This window comes from Lissotriton helveticus, chromosome 8, assembly GCF_964261635.1.
Source record: "Lissotriton helveticus chromosome 8, aLisHel1.1, whole genome shotgun sequence".
Lineage (NCBI taxonomy): Eukaryota > Metazoa > Chordata > Amphibia > Caudata > Salamandridae > Lissotriton > Lissotriton helveticus.
This window is the reverse complement of record NC_136069.1, coordinates 38,557,440-38,574,049: the sequence shown is the minus strand read 5'-3', so window position 1 is coordinate 38,574,049 and position 16,610 is coordinate 38,557,440. Positions and strand designations below refer to the sequence as shown.

Genomic DNA, 16,610 nt, shown 5'->3' with positions numbered 1-16,610 from the left:
AGTACCTCAATGACCGCCTGACATTCTACACTCCCACCCGCCAGCTACGATCTACGAGCCTCGCCCTCGCCGCCGTGCCACGCATCCGAAAAGCCACCGCCGGAGGCAGATCCTTCTCCTACCTGGCGGCCAAGACTTGGAACTCCCTCCCCATCCACCTTCGGCTGACCCAGGACCATCTCACCTTCAGGAGACAACTCAAGACCTGGCCGTTCGAGCAGTAACGGACCCCCTCCCCAAGCACCTTGAGACCCTGCCGGGTGAGTAGTGCGCTATACAAGTGTTATGATTGATTGATTGATTGAACCTAACAGGGACGTATTGAGAGGGGCATTGGGAGTTAGGCATCATTCTGCTTCTGTGCTATTTGGAAAATAAAGAGTCAATTGATCCTGACAGATTGAAGTGCCCACGTTGGTACTAGCATCCGAGCAGAATGGCAGAAAGTTTTGACCTAAAAAATTTGGGTAATATATTAGTGAACATCCAAAGGGACTAGGACCTGTGAAGCTGTTCGAGAAGAGAACAACATTCTTAGACAAGAAATTGTCAACTCTAGGAGAGAAACGACAGAGTTAGCCAGTAGATTGGAAGCACCAATTTCAGGGACAAGTTTAAAGACTCCAATCTTTGAAACTCAAGGTTCATTATCGTTCACTCCCACACAAGCCATTCATTCTTTATCCCCAGTAATACCTTTGGCCCCTCCAGGAGAATCCAGAGTGATTTAATGGTGATCCCCAAAAGACTCAAATTTTCTTAACTCAATGCTCTCTCTATTTTATGTGCCGCCCAACGATTTTCCACGATGCTCAATCTCGTGTTGCATTAATTCTATCTCACCTCAGTGGTGATGCTGCCTCGTGGTCCATGGCATTAGTGACCAAGGAAGACCCAATTTTATACGATTTTGAAGGCTTCAAAAAAGAATTCCTTCAGATTTTCAACAGGAGACAAGCATCACAGGCCACGGATAATGAGCTACTGGAGTTAAAGCAAGGGAATCGTGACCTGGTCACTTGCCTGGCCCAATTCAACAAGCTTGTAGCCGAGACAGATTGGCCAGAGAACAAAAGAGCAGCAGTTTTTTACAGAGGGCTAAGAGATGAATTGAAAGATGCGTTAGCACAAATTCCGAATCGTCCAACAGATATCTCTGCTTTAACTGATTTGGTTTTAGAGATAGACTTTCGACAAAGTGAACGAAAAGGAGAACAAAAGAGAGAATTTCAAAATAGCGTACCTCGTTTCAATCGAATTAAGTCTGAAATTACTTGATCTACAGAAAGCCCTACCGGAGTTGAACCAATGCAAATTGGAGTTGTTGGAGGTCCTTTGTCCAAGGAGGAAAAGGACACAAGAAGACAAAATAAACTATGTTTGTATTGTGGAAACAGTGGGCATTTTGTGAAGGCTTGACTGAAGAGACCTAAGTCTCCTATGACAGAAAAACTTGCAGCATCACCAGTAAGCGGAGTTGGACTGGTGGATGCGAACGAAGGTACAACTCCAATAAAACATCAGTTGGCTAACACCTTGCAAGTATCGACTCCTCACCTAATTATGACCATGACATTGAAATTTCGAAACGCGATTTTGAAGAATGTCACAGTGATGGTAGATTCTGGTGCAACCAGTAAGTTCTGTGACTTAAAATTTGCTGCACAGATTGGTCTATAAGCCATCAAGAAAGAAAGAAGTGAAGTTGTGAGAGCGGTCAATGGAACCAACTTGACCTCAGGACCAATCACAAGTCATACAGAAAACATATAAATGATAACCAATGAAGGCCATAGTGAAATTTTACAGTTCAATTTAATTGACGCCCCACAGTTTCAACTAATTTTGGGACTTCCTTGGCTAAAAGAATACAACGCGTCAATCAATTGGGAGGCCCGAACTGTCCAGCTAAATTCTGAATATTGTAGGAGACATTGCTTTAAGGAAAGAAAAGACTGATCTGAATCTAGCACCGTCGCTCAGCTTTGCGAGAATGGTGCGTCAGTGTGTGTCATCCAGACAACTGAAATCCCTGAAGAGTATCAAGATTTTGTTGACGTATTTGACGAAGTCATGGCTGAGAAGTTACCACCTCACAGGTCCTAGGACTGCACGATTGATCTGGAACCTGGGGCAAATTTGCCTTGCAGTCGCATTTATGCCTTGACTGAAAAGGAAAATCTGCATTTAAAAGAATACATAAAGAAACACCTGGAGAACGGATTAATCAGACCATCACAATCTCCGGTTTCTTCCCCTCTCTTCTTCGTGCCCAAGAAGGGAGGAGATCTTAGGGCTTGTATTGACTGTAGAGCCAAAAACAGGATAACTACAAAAAATCGATACCCGTTACCTCTCATTTCCGTACTTCTAGACCAAGTAAAAGAAGCCAACAAATTGCGTTATTCTTTTAAAAATTGCATTGGATATGTGGGTAATTATTTAGATCTGCTTTCTTTTACCTCTAATTGACTTCGATTTTCCTATCTGACTGTTCTGCACGTTTACTCTCCCCGCTCCGGTCCACCGCGGCATTTGCCGATTGTTGTGGAGGGCGGTCACTTTACTCAGCATCATCACCCTCCTGGTGACGCATTTCCGGGGATGGAGGGGGCGGAACTGCTCACTTTACCGGCTTTTAGGCATGAGCAAACCACAGACGCGTACGGCGGGCGCGCCGTTGGCCCACTGTTGGCGCGCCACATGACAAGCCCGTCTGGCCCCATCCACGCCTGGACGTCACCAGACGCCAGCCATGCTATCGGTTTTGGGGGAAAAATGCTTTCCTACTCTCGAGAGGAACTTATATCCATCAAGCCAGCTAGTAACCTGCTGTCCTTCCCTCTTCAGTCTCCCGGTGGGTCCATTCTGCTGCAGAATCTGTGGCTTCAACTCATGGACACCCACGCCTTTTCCTCCTACCTATCCATCTGATCACGGCCGGGACATCAAACTGCTTAGTCTCAATTGCCGGTCTTTAGTTAAACACTATCTAGATGTGTATGACCTGCTGTGTGACGAAACTCCCAATGCTCTTTTTCTGACAGAGACATGGTTGTCTCCTGACACGGTGGCAGAACCAGGGCTGGCGCTGCCACCGGGCCATAACATCACTACCCTCAACCGGGAGACCAGAGGTGGCGGTGTGGCAGTTGTGTTTAAATCATGCTATACCTGCACATTTGTCAAGGAAACTGTAATAGGCTGTGAATGTGGTCAGTTTGAGATCTCTTTTACCTCCAACTATACCATGTCTGGCCTATTAGTGTATCGCCCCCCAGCACCCTCGAAGGAATGTAGGGCTGCACTGGTTGACACAGTAGGCTCGCTGGTTGTGAGATATGCCAACTTTTCTGTCATTGGTGACTTAAACATGCATCTTGACAAGCCCACGACCTAGAAGCAGCTAACTTCTTAGCTGACCTAGTGGCCTGCCAGCTACACCACCTGGTAAACGGCCCCACCCATTCTGCTGGACATCTTCTTGACCTTGTCTTCTCCAACCTCCTATGCTTCTCTGTCTCAAACCCTCTCCCGATATGTTGGTCTGATCACTATCTGATCCCTATGTCACTGTCTGGGGTCATGCCCTCTCGAAAATCATCCCAGAAGTTCTTGCTCCGGCGCCCCTGGCACAAGCTAAACTTTGATCCCTTAATTCCATCCTATCGTCGAGTGTGCCCAGCTGGCCGGAACATCCAGATGCCTCCAGTGAAGCACTGCTAAACTGGCTACGATATCCTCTGGATGATGTGATCCCTGCCAAAGAATCCAGATGTAGGAGTACTAAAACTAACCCATGGTACAACACCCACCTTTCCAATATGCGTAAAGCATGCAAACGAATTGAGAGGGCGTGGAGGCGAGATTTTGATCCCTTACTGGAGAGCTGCTATCAGTCAGCCATTAAGAACTATCATAGGGCCGTCCAGAAGGCAAGGGCAGCACATTTTGCTGAGGACATCAAAAACAGTCACAACCCTTCCAAAAGGATTTTCTCTATTCTTAAAAACCTTAAAAATGCTGGGGCATCGGTGATGTCCGCCCTCAAGTCCGACAAACATTGTGAGGACCTCGCCGCCTTCTTTATACATAAAGTGGATAACATCTACAAAACATTCCCTCAGGTCATCAAGGGCCCCACCCTGGGGTTGCACCCCCTGCTACTCACACAGACCACTTTCCCGCCAATCTGCAGGGGTGTGCTATGTGTACTTTGATGTAAGATTGAATCTGGCACCCCGGCTGACCCTATGAAGCCTGACCAGTTGCTAAGATTGCTCCCAGTGCTACTAACACCTCTGAGCCAGGTCATCAACATGTCTTTGTCAATGACCAAGGTTACCAGGTCATGGAAGCAGGCCAGGGTAATGTCACTATTAAAGAAGCACACCCTTGACCCAGCAAAACCAGAGAACATTCGCCCTATTTCCCTACTTCCTTGGTCGACTAAGAACTCCGAAGCATATGTCAACTCTATCTTGTCAGGCTACTTGGAGGACAATAACATACTGGACTCCTCCCAATGCAGGTTTCGCCTGGGTCTGAGCAGAGAGTCTGCCCTCCTAGCTGCGACTGAACAACTAAGAGCAGCACTGGATGAGGGACGCACTTCAGCACTAATGCTATTAGACCTTAGTGCCGCATTTGATACGGTCTCTCACCAGATTTTGATACAGAGGTTGAAGGAGGCTGGCATAATGGGCTGCGCCCTGGACTGGTTTATCTCCTTTCTTTCGGAGAGGTCTTTCAGGTATCGGCCCCTCCCTTCACCTCCAGATCCCATCCTATCAAACAGGGAGTGCCGCAGGGCTCGGCGTTGTGTCCAATGCTTTTCAACCTGTATGTTCAGCTCCAAGCTGAGGTAGCCAAGAGGAGACTATAGAGACACAATCCGATGACACACAACTAGTTGTCGCCCTCTCCGACGACTGTTTGAAAAACGCTGCACAATTCCGGAGTGGTCTAGCGGACATCGCAGGGTGGATAACGGCCAACTGTCTCCAGCTCAATGCCAGCAAGTCTGAGGTCTTGCTGGTCGGGAAAGACTGGGAGCTGTGGAGTGAACAGTGGTGGCCCACCACCTTGGGCCCTGCACCCATCCCTAAACAGGTGGTGAAGAACCTTGGGGTCTGGGTGGACTCGGCCCTGAGTTTTCAAACCCAGACTAAGAAGGTAGCGGTGACATGCTTTGGCATCCTGCACGGGCTTAAACCCCTGCTGTTTTTTTTTTACCCCTCCATCCGACAGATGATTGTCCAGGCATCCGTGCTGTCGAGACTGGACTATGCCAGCTTGCTATATTAGGGGGCCAATAAGATGGAGATTGTGAGACTACAGAGAGTCCAAAATGTGGCTGCCAGAATTCTTCTAGGCCTGCCTCGCCGCTGCTCCACCTTCACAGCCATTCGTCAGCTCCACTGGCTGCAGTCGCAAAACGGGTGGAGTTTAAATCTCTCTGTTTTGAACTCCCCGGCTCCTGGCATTCTGGCTGACCTGCACTCTGCCTACGCCCCCTCCCTTCACCTTCGTTCAGCAGGTCAATACCTTGCAGCTGTTCCCTGGGTTAGGAGGGCTTGCGCCGGTGGACGCTCTTTTTGCATCCTAGCAGCTAAGCTGTGGAACGCTCTTCCTGTTTACATCCGGAGTATGGACAACTACCTGACATTCCGGAAGGCCCTGAAAACTCATCTTTTCCCATTCCTCTAGGTGTGGTAGTTTCTCGGGCCTCTCTTTTTGCTCGTTTTGATGGACTCTTTGCTGTCAGTGGCCTTTTATTGCTCTTAGCGCCAGGACGCCCCTTTGCTGGGGCAGCTGTTGCGCTTTACAAATCAGCCTAACCTAACCTAACCAAAATTTACACCAAGTTAGATTTGTGTGGAGCCTACCACTTGGTCAGACTTCGGGAAGGTGATGAGTGGAAGACGGCCTTCAGGACCAAGTACGGACTCTATGAATACCTTGTGATGCCATACGGCTTTTGCAACACTCCGGCACCGTTCTAATACTTCATCAACAATGTATTAGGTGATTTTATTGACACGTGTGCAATTGTGTACATAGACGATATTCTAATCTACTCCAACACAGAAGAAGAGCATCACGTGCAAGTACGAGCTGTGCTCCAACGCTTACGAGAAAATTCTCTGTATGCTAAGATAGAGAAAGGTACATTCAACACTGACTCTGTGGAATTTTTGGGATTTGTTTTGTCATCCTCTGGGATTACTATGGTTGAACAGAAGGTGAAAGCAGTAACCGAATGGAAGTCCCCTTCAACCATCAAGGAGGTTCAGAGCTTTTTGGTTTCGCAAACTTCTATAGAAGATTTATACAGGACATCTCCCAGAAGATTCTACTCGATTTTTGAAGAAGGGAGTAACTTTCAAATGGTCAGAAGAAGCGGAGGAAGCTTTTGATTTGCTTAAAAAATGTTTCAGCACTACACCGGTACTCCATGCAGATCCCATTGAACCTTTTTATCTTGAGACAGATGCTTCAGAGTTTGCCATCGGAGGAATACTTTCTCAGAGGCATAAGCAAACAGGACAATTGCATCCGGTAGCTTGCCGCTCTCGTAAGTTGAATCCAGTAGAATGGTACTACACCATTACGGAAAAAGAACTTCTAGCCATCAAGGATGCATTTAAGGACTGGAGGCACTATTTGATGAGTGCAAAACACACAGTGACAGTATTTTCCTGAATTTGAAGTTCCTAAGATCTGTTCGGACCCTTACCCCTCACCAACTTCATTGGTCGCTTTACTTTGCAGACTATGACTTCGTTATAACCTACAGACCGGGTTCAAAGAATGGTAAAGCAGACACATTATCCAGGTTGGATACAGATAACCAAAAGAAGAATATTGACAATCAACTGATCATACCTGAAGACAAAAACATAGGAAGCATTTCACAAGTATCTTTGGAAGAACAAATTCGATGCTCTAGGAATGAAACGGAAATCGAAGAATGGTTCGAGATGGTTTGCCTTACCAAGACCAAACATTGATTTTACCCAATGAAAACCTTTGTAACACAGCGATGTAGGAGTTTCAAGACGATCCCCTGGCTGGACATAAATGTGTACAAAAGACGGAAGACTTACTCAAACAAAAGTTCTGGTAGCTCACATGAGTCGAGACATACGTCAATACGTTTTAGGATGCGAGATTTGTGCACGGGGAAAATCGGACACACAATCCCCGAAAGGGCTTTTACGGCCAGTAGTCACTCCCCTGTATCCTTGGCACACCGTCTCCTTACATCCAATCGTAGACTTACAATTATCTCAAGGTTGGGATTTGCCTTCATCACGGAGAGCAGCCTCCTATTCTGGTTTTCCTGAATTTAGGGACAAGCATGGTGGGATATCTCAGGTGAGGCACAAAGAATTCTGGCCTCGATTGTAGAGACTTTATAACATAAAGTGCTTTAAATTGACATCTTTTCCACTTCACTTCACTGAGTCAGAATGTCATTTTATCTTTGATTCTGATGTTTTTATCTGGGACTATGAATATTGTATAAGATTGCCTTGTCTGAAAATGTATTTTAAACGTGATGGTCTGCTAAGTGCTGCCTTTGATGATGTAAGATGTATCAGTGCATTTCCATTGCAATGGTTTTTATTAACTGCGCAAAATTAAAATCTTGAATCTTGACATCTTTTCAAGACAGGAAGCCAGCGCCATTAGACCAGTTTGTTGGAGATCGACGTAGATTCCTTTAAGTCCAGACTCATCTGAGCTGCTGTGTACTGTAGTAGATGCGCCGGGATGCCCCTGGGTAACTGAGCGCGCTACAAATTTCATATAATAATAATAATAATAACCCATGTAGGAGATATTTAGATATGCCTACGTATAAAGAGATGCCGGAATCCACTCTTGATAGGACCAGGGCCAGAACCAGGTCCCTCCTATTTGAAGCAGGGATGAAGTGAAGTATTTTTCTGATAACCGTCAGCAGTCGGAAGCCTATAGAGCAGGTGATTGCCTGGTTGCTGACCAGATGGGATGGGACTGGCAGATCTCCCTACAACACCGACCACCACTCTTGTGTTCGTGAGGCTCTGATTCCCAATACCACTGTTTCAGGTTTTTGACTGTTTAGCAGCAGAGAGTTTAAGCTCCTCCAATCAGTAACTTCCTGGAGGCAGCTTACCTGTATTGTCCTCTAATCTAATGATGTGTGTATCATCGACTAGAGGTGATATTAAGAGACTCGATAAGGTGTATTATCTTCTAATCTAATGATTTGTGATTCGATGAGTAGAGGTGATATTGAAAGACTCGATCAGGCGTATTGTCTCCTAATATAATGATTTGTGTATCATCGAGTAGAGGTGATATCGAATGACTCGATCAGGCGTATTTTCTTCTAATCTATTGATTTGTGATCATCGATTAGGGGTGATACCGAATGACTTGATCAGGCGTATTGTCTCCTAACCTAATGATTTGTGTATCATCGAGTAGAGGTGATATCAAAAGACTTGAGCATACTAGCCAAGGGAGCCATGTAAAGTTAGAAAGATTGTGGCTCAAATCCTGTCCCTGTGGGGTCCTGTGGCGATCGTCTTAGGGGTTGATCTGAATTTAGCTAATCTCACAGCTTGTGTGTGCTCTTTAAAGGGATGAAACCAAGCAAGGACTTTCCCCACCATCTCCAGTCTCTGTAATAATGCGGAGCGTAGTGTCTCCCCACCTCTGCACCCCCTGGACTGGCTTCACCTCCTCTGAAACTCCTGGACAGGCCTCACCTCCTCTGAAACTCCTGGACAGGCCTCACCTCCTCTGCAACCCCATAGACAGGATTCACCCCTTTGAAACTCCTGGACAGGCTTCACCTCCTCCGAAACCCCCTGGACAGGCCTCACCTCCTCTGAAACCCCCTGGACAGGCCTCCCCACCTCTGCTCCCCTGGACAGACCTCGCCTCCTCTGAAACTCCTGGACAGGCCTCACCTCCTCCGAAACCCCCTGGACAGGCCTCACCTCCTCTGCACTCCCATTGATAGGTCTCACCTCCTCTGAACCCCCTGGACAGCCCCCGCCTCCTCTGCACTCACATGGATAGGTCTCACCTCCTCTGAACCCCTCTGGGCAGGACAGGCCTCATCTCCTCTGCACCCCTATGGACAGGCCTCATGGCCTCTGGAACTCCTAGACAAGCCACCTCTCCCCTGCAGCCCCTGGACAATTCTCACTTTGTCTGCACCCCTGGACAGGCCTCACCTCCTCTGCACCCTGGACAGGCCTCACCTCCTCTGCACCCCTGGACAGGCCTCTCCTCCTTTTCTGCACCCCTGGACAGGCCTCACCTCCTCTGCACCCCTGGACAGGCCTCATCTACTCTGCACCCCTGGACAGGCCTCACCTCATCTGCACCCCTGGACAGACCTCTCCTCCTCTGCACCCCTGGACAGGCCTCTCCACCTCTGCACCCTTGGACAGGTCTCACCTCCTCTGCACCCCTGGACAGGCCTCACCTCCTCTGCACCCCTGAACAGGCCTCTCCTCCTCTGCACCCCCCTGGACAGACCTCACCTCCTCTGCGCCATCATGGACAGGCCTCACCTCCTCTGCACCCCTGAACAGGCCTCCCCTCCTCTGCAGCCCCCCTTGACAGGCTCCCCTCCTCTGCAGTCCCCCTGGACAGACCTCCCCTCCTATTTAACACCATGGACAGGCCTCATCCCTTCTGCATCCCCATGAACAGGCCTAATCTCCTCTGCACACCCTGGACAGGCATCACCTACTCTGCACCCCTCAGACAGGCCTCACCTTCTCTGCACAGCCCTGGAAAGGTGTCACCTCTTCTGCAAAGCCCTAGACAGGCCTGCCCTCCTCTGCCCCAAACTAGGACAGGGATCACCTCCAACGCACCCCCTGAACAGGCCTCACCTCCTCTACACCCAGCTGGACCTGCCTAACCTATTCTGCAACCCCCTGAATAAGTCTCACCTCCTGTAACCCCTGGAATGCCCCCACCTGCTCTGCACCCCATTGGACAACCTTCACCTACTCTGCATGCTGGACAGGCTTTCAACTCCGCTGCAACCCTCTGGACAGGCCCACCTTATCTGCCCCCTCTGGACTGGCCTCATCTCCCCCAGACAGGCCTCACCTCCTCCATAACCCCCTGGAGAGCTCTCATCTCCTCCGCACCCCCCAGACTGGCCCCACCTCCTTTGTAATCCCCCGGACAGGCCAAACCTCCTCCATAAAACCCATGACAGGCCTCATCTCCTCTGCACCCCTATGGACAGGCCCCACTGCTTCTGGAACTCCTAGACAAGCCGCCCCTCCCCTGCAGCCTCTGGACAATTCTCACTTTGTCTGCACCCCCATGGACAGGCGTCACCTCCTCTGCATCCCTGGATAGGAATCCCCTTCTCTGCCTCCCCCGATAGGTCTGACCTCCTCTGCACCCCCTGCACAGGCCTCACCTACTCTGCAACCCCTGGACTGGCCTCACCTCCTCTGTATCACCCGGACAGGCCTCACCTCCTCCACATCCCCCTGGAGAGGTCTCATCTCCTCCGCACCCCCAAGACTGGCACAACCTCCTTCGTAATCCCCCAGAGAGGCCAAACCTCCTCCATAACACCCTGGACAGGTCTTGCCTCCTCTGCACATCCCCAGACAGGCCTCACCTTCTCTGCACCTCCCCAGACAGGCCTCACCTCTGCATCGCCAAGGACAGGTATCACCTTCTACGCACCCCCTGCCCACCGACAGGCCTCACCTCCTCTGCACCGCTGGACAGGCTTCACCTCCTCTGACCCCTGGACAGGCCTCACCTCCTCTGCACCTCCTGAACAGACCTCACCTCCTCTGTACCCCTGGGCGGGCCTCACTTCCTCTGCACCCCTGGACAGGCCTCACCTCCTCTGCACCCCTGGACAGGCCTCATCTCTTCTGCACCACTGGACAGGCCCCACCTCCTCTGCACCCCTGGACAGGCCTCACCTCCTCTGCACCCCTGGACAGGCCTCACCTCCTCTGCACCCCTGGACAGGCCTCTCCTCCTTCCCTCTCCTCCTCCCCTCTCCTCCTCCTCTGCACCCCCGGACAGGCCTCACCTCCTCTGCACCCCTGGACAGGCCTCACCTCCTCTGCACCCCTGGACAGGCCTCTCCTCCTCCCCTCTCCTCCTCCTCTGCACTCCTGGACAGGCCTCACCTCCTCTGTACCCCTGGACAAGCCTCACCTCCTCTGCACCCCAGGACAGGCCTCATCTCTTCTGCACCACTGGACAGGCCTCCCCTCCTCTGCACCCCTAGACAGGCCTCTCCGCCTCTGCAACCTTGGACAGGCTTCACCTCCTCTGCACCCCCCTGGAGAGGCCTCTCCGTGCTTCACCCAGGAGCTCTTAGTGAAGGATTCTCATTAAGGGCAGAGGAGTTTATTCTACCCCACCCAGCGCCTCTGACTCCATCCTGAACCTCGGGGTGCTATGCACAGGTCCCGAAGAGAGACACTGCTCCCCTGGACAGGCCTCGTCTCCTCTGCACCCCAGGACAGACCTCACCTCCTCTGCCCCCTGGGCAGGCCTCACATCCGCTGCACCCCTGGACAGGCCTCAGCTCCTCTGCCCTCTGGACATGCCTCAGCTCCTCTGCACCCCTGGACAGGCCTCACCTCCTCTGCACCCCTGGACAGGCATCACCTCCTCTGCCTCACCTCCTCTGCACCACTGGACAGGACTCATCTCCTCTGCACCTCCCCAGACAGGCCTCACCTTCTCTGCACCTCCCCAGACAGACCTCACCTCTGCATCGCCATGGACAGGCATCACCTCCTACGCACCCCCTGCCCACCGTCAGGCCTCACCTCCATTGCAACCCCATGGACAGGTATTACCTCTTCTGCAGCCTCTTTGCAATGGCCTCACCTCCTCTGCACTACCCTGGACAGGCCTCACTGCCTCTGCATCTCCCTGGACAGGTGTATCCTCATCTGCGACCCACTGGAAAGGCCTCACCTCCTCTGTGCCCCCCTGGACAGACCTCACCTCCTCTGCGCCATCATGGACAGGCCTCCCCTCCTCTGCAGCCCCCCTGGTCAGACCTCCCCTCCTATTTAACACCATGGACAGGCCTCGTCCCTTTTGCATCCCCATGAACAGGCCTCATCTCCTCTGCACACCCTGGACAGGCCTCACCTCCTTTGCACCCCTCGAACAGGCCTCACCTTCTCTGCACCCCTTGGACAGGCCTCACCTCCTCTTCAACCCCATTGACAGTCCTCAACTCCTCTGCACCCCCTAGACAGCCATCACCTACTCTGAATCCCCTGGAAAGGACAGGCTTCACCTCCCCTGCACCCCCCTGGGAAGGCCTCACCTCCTCTGCACCCCTGGACAGGCCTCATCTCTACTGCCACCCCTGGACAGGCCTCACCTCCTTTGCACCCCACTTTATAGGCCTCATTTCCTCTGCACCTCCCTCGACAGGCCTCACCTTCATAGCACCCCCCTCTGGACAGGCGTAACCTCCTCTGCAGCCCACGGGCCTCACCTCCTCTGCACCTCCCTGGACAGGCCTCATCTCCTCTGCACCCGTGGACAGGCCTCACTTCCTCTGCACCCCTGGACTGGCCTCACCTTCTCTGCACCCCTGGACAGGCCTCACCTCCTCTGCACCACTGGACAGGCCTCAACTCCTCTGCACCCCTGGACAGGCCTCACCTCCTCCGCACCCCTGGACAGGCCTCACCTCCTCTGCACCTCTGGACAGCCCTCACCTCCTCTGCACCCCTGGACAGGCCTCACCTCCTCTGCACCCCTGGACAGGCCTCATCTCTTCTGCACCCCTGGACAGGCCTCACCTCCTCTGCACCCCTGGATAGGCCTCACCTCCTCTGCGCCCCTGGACAGGCCTCTCCTCCTCCCCTCTCCTCCTCCTCTGCACCCCTGGACAGGCCTCACCTCCTCTGCACCCCTGGACAGGCCTCATCTCTTCTGCACCACTGGACACACCTCACCTCCTCTGCACCCCTGGACAGGCCTCACCTCCTGTGCACCCCTGGACAGGCCTCACCTCCTGTGCACCCCTGGATAGGCCTCTCCTCCTCTGCACCCCTGGACAGGCCTCTCCACTTCTGCACCCTTGGACAGGCCTCACCTCCTCTGCACCCCCCTGAACAGGCCTCTCCGTGCTTCTCCCAGGAGCTCTTAGTGAAGGATTCTCATTAAGGACAGAGGAGTTTATTCTACCCCACCCAGCGCCTCTGACTCCACCCTGAGCCTCGGGGCACTATGCACAGGTCCCGAAGAGAGACACTGCTCCCCTGGACAGGCCTCGTCTCCTCTGCACCCCAGGACAGACCTCACCTCCTCTGCCCCCTGGGCAGGCCTCACCTCCTCTGCACCCCTGGACAGGCCTCAGCTCCTCTGCCCTCTGGACATGCCTCACCTCATCTGCACTCCTGGACAGGCCTCACCTCCTCTGCACCCCTCGATAGGCCTCACCTCCTCTGCACCCCTGGACAGGCATCACCTCCTCTGCCTCACCTCCTCTGCACCACTGGACAGGCCTCATCTCCTCTGCTCCCCTGGACAGGCCTCTCTTCCTCTGCACCCCTGGACAGGCCTCTCCTCCTCTGCTCCCCTGGAAAGCCCTCTCCTCCACCGGACAGGCCTCTCATCCTCTGCACTGCTGGACAGGCCTCTCCTCCTCTGCACCCCTGAACAGGCCTCTCTTCCTCTGCCCCCTGGACAGGTCTCTCCTCCTCTGCACCCTCTGGACAGGCCTCTCCTCCTCTGCACCCCAGGACAGACCTAACCTCCTCTGCCCCCTGGACAGGCCTCTCCTCCTCTGCACCCCTGGACAGGCCTCACCTCCTATGCCCTCTGGACATGCCTCACCTCCTCTGCACCCCCTGGACAGGCCTCACCTCCTCCGCACCCCTGGAAAGGCATCACCTCCTCTGGACTCTGGACAGGCCTCACCTCCTCTGATCCCTGGACTGGCCTCTCCTCCTCTGCACCGCAGGACAGACCTCACCTCCTCTGCCCCCTGGACAGGCCTCTCCCCCTGTGCACCCCCTGGACAGGCCTCACCTCCTCTGCCCTCTGGACACGCCTCACCTCCTCTGCACCCCTCAACAGGCCTCACCTCCTCTGCCCTCTGGACATGCCTCACCTCCTCTGCACCCCTGAATAGGTCTCAGCTCCTCTGCACACCTAGACAGGCCTCACCTCCTCTGCATCCCTCGGACAGGTCTCAGCTCCTCTGCACCCCCTGGACAGGCCTCTCCTCCTCTGCTCCCTAGACAGGCCTCACCTCCTCTGCACCCCTCGGACAGGTCTCAGCTCCTCTGCACCCCCTGTACAGGCATCACCTCCTCTGGGCTCTGGACAGGCCTCACCTCCTCTGCACCCCTGGACAGGCCCCACCTCCTCTGCACCCCTGGACAGGCCTCTCCTCCTCTGCACCCATCGGACAGGCCTCTCCTCCTCTGTACCGCCTGGGCAGGCCTCACGTCCACTGCACCCCCTCGGACAGGTCTCAGCTCCTCTGCACCCCTGGACAGGCCTCACTTCCTCTGCACTCCCCTGAACAGGACAGGCCTCTCCTCCTCTGCCCCTGGACAGGCCTCTCCTCCTCTGCCCCTCCTCTGGACAGGCCTCTCCTCCTCTTTACCCCTGGACAGGTCTCACCTTCTCTGAACCCCCTGGACAGGACTCTCCTCCTCTGCACCCCTGGACAGGCCTCACCTCCTCTGCACCCCTCGGACGGGCCTCACCTCCTCTGCACCCCCCTGGACAAGCCTCATTTCCTCTGCACCCCTGGACAGGCCTCACCTCCTCTGCCCTCTGGACAGGCCTCACCTCCTCTGCACCCCTCAACAGGCCTCACCACCTCTGCCCTTTGGACATGCCTCACCTGGTCTGCACCCCCTGAATAGGTCTCAGCTCCTCTGCACCCCTCAACAGGCCTCACCTCCTCTGCCCTCTGGACAGGCCTCACCTCCTCTGACCCCTGGACAGGCCTCTCCTCCTCTGCCCCTCCTCTGGACAGGCCTCACCTCCTCTGTCCCCTGGACAGGCCTCTCCTCCTCTGCCCCTCCCCTGGACAGGCCTCACCTCCTCTGCACCCCTGGACAGGCCTCACCTTCTCTGCCCTCTGGACAGACCTCTCCTCCTCCGCACCCCTCGGACAGGCCTCACCTCCTCTGCCCCTCCTCTGGACAGGCCTCACCTCCTCTGCCCCTCCTCTGGACAGGCCTCACCTCCTCTGACCCCTGGACAGGCCTCTCCTCCTCTGCCCCTCCCCTGGACAGGCCTCACCTCCTCTGCCCTCTGGACAGGCCTCACCTCCTCTGACCCCTGGACAGACCTCTCCTCCTCTGCACCCCTCGGACAGGCCTCACCTCCTCTGCCCCCCTGGACAGGCCTCTCCTCCTCTGCCCCTCCCCTGGACAGGCCTCACCTCCTCTGACCCCTGGACAGGCCTCTCCTCCTCTGCCCCTCCTCTGGACAGGCCTCACCTCCTCTGCCCTCTGGACAGGCCTCACCTCCTCTGACCCCTGGACAGACCTCTCCTCCTCTGCACCCCTCGGACAGGCCTCACCTCCTTTGCCCCCCTGGACAGGCCTCTCCTCCCCTGCCCCTCCTCTGGACAGGCCTCACCTCCTCTGACCCCTGGACAGGCCTCTCCTTCTCTGCCCCTCCTCTGGACAGGCCTCTCATCCTCTGCCCCCTGGACAGGCCTCTCCTCCTCTGCCCCCTGGACAGGCCTCTCCTCCTCTGCACCCCTGGACAGGCCTCTCCTCCTCTGCCCCTCCCCTAGACAGGCCTCACCTCCTCTGCACCCCTGGACAGGCCGCTCCTCCTCTGCCCCTCCCCTGGACAGGCCTCTCCTCCTCTGCCCCTCCTCTGGACAGGCCTCTCCTCCTCACCTCCTCTGCACCCCTGGACAGGCCTCACCTTCTCTGCCCCTCCCCTGGACAGCCTCACCTCCTCTGCACCCCTGGACAGGCCTCTCCTCCTCTGCCCCTCCCCTCCCCTGGACAGGCCTCACCTCCTCTGCACCCCTGGACAGGCCTCTCCTCCTCTGCCCCTCCTCTGGACAGGCCTCTCCTCCTCTGCCCCTCCTCTGGACAGGCCTCACCTCCTCTGACCCCTGGACAGGCCTCTCCTCCTCTGCCCCTCCTCTGGACAGGCCTCTCCTCCTCTGCCCCCTGAACAGGCCTCTCCTCCTCTGCCCCCTGGACAGGCCTCTCCTCCTCTGCACCCCTGGACAGGCCTCACCTCCTCTGCCCCCTGGACAGGCCTCTCCTCCTCTGCCCCTCCCCTGGACAGGCCTCACCTCCTATGCACCCCTGGACAGGCCTCTCCTCCTCTGCCCCTCCCCTGGACAGGCCTCTCCTCCTCTGCCCCTCCCCTGGACAGGCCTCTCCTCCTCTGCCCCTCCTCTGGACAGGCCTCTCCTCCTCACCTCCTCTGCACCCCTGGACAGGCCTCACCTTCTCTGCCCCTCCCCTGGACAGGCCTCACCTCCTCTGCACCCCTGGACAGGCCTCTCCTCCTCTGCCCCTCCCCTGGACAGGCCTCACCTCCTCTGCCCCTCCTCTGGACAGGCCTCTCCTCCTCTGCCC

The 16,610-nt window shown here is 54.7% G+C and overlaps 2 protein-coding genes across 2 annotated transcripts in view; one reads left to right on the top strand and one right to left on the bottom strand.

The window, feature by feature from the left end:
- LOC144772297 (uncharacterized) overlaps positions 1 to 16,610 on the top strand; it is a 444,202-nt gene that overhangs the window by 296,694 nt on the left and 130,898 nt on the right.
- The window catches only part of LOC144772291 (uncharacterized), a 60,921-nt gene that overhangs the window by 43,025 nt on the left and 1,286 nt on the right, over positions 1 to 16,610 (bottom strand). The window lies entirely within an intron of this gene.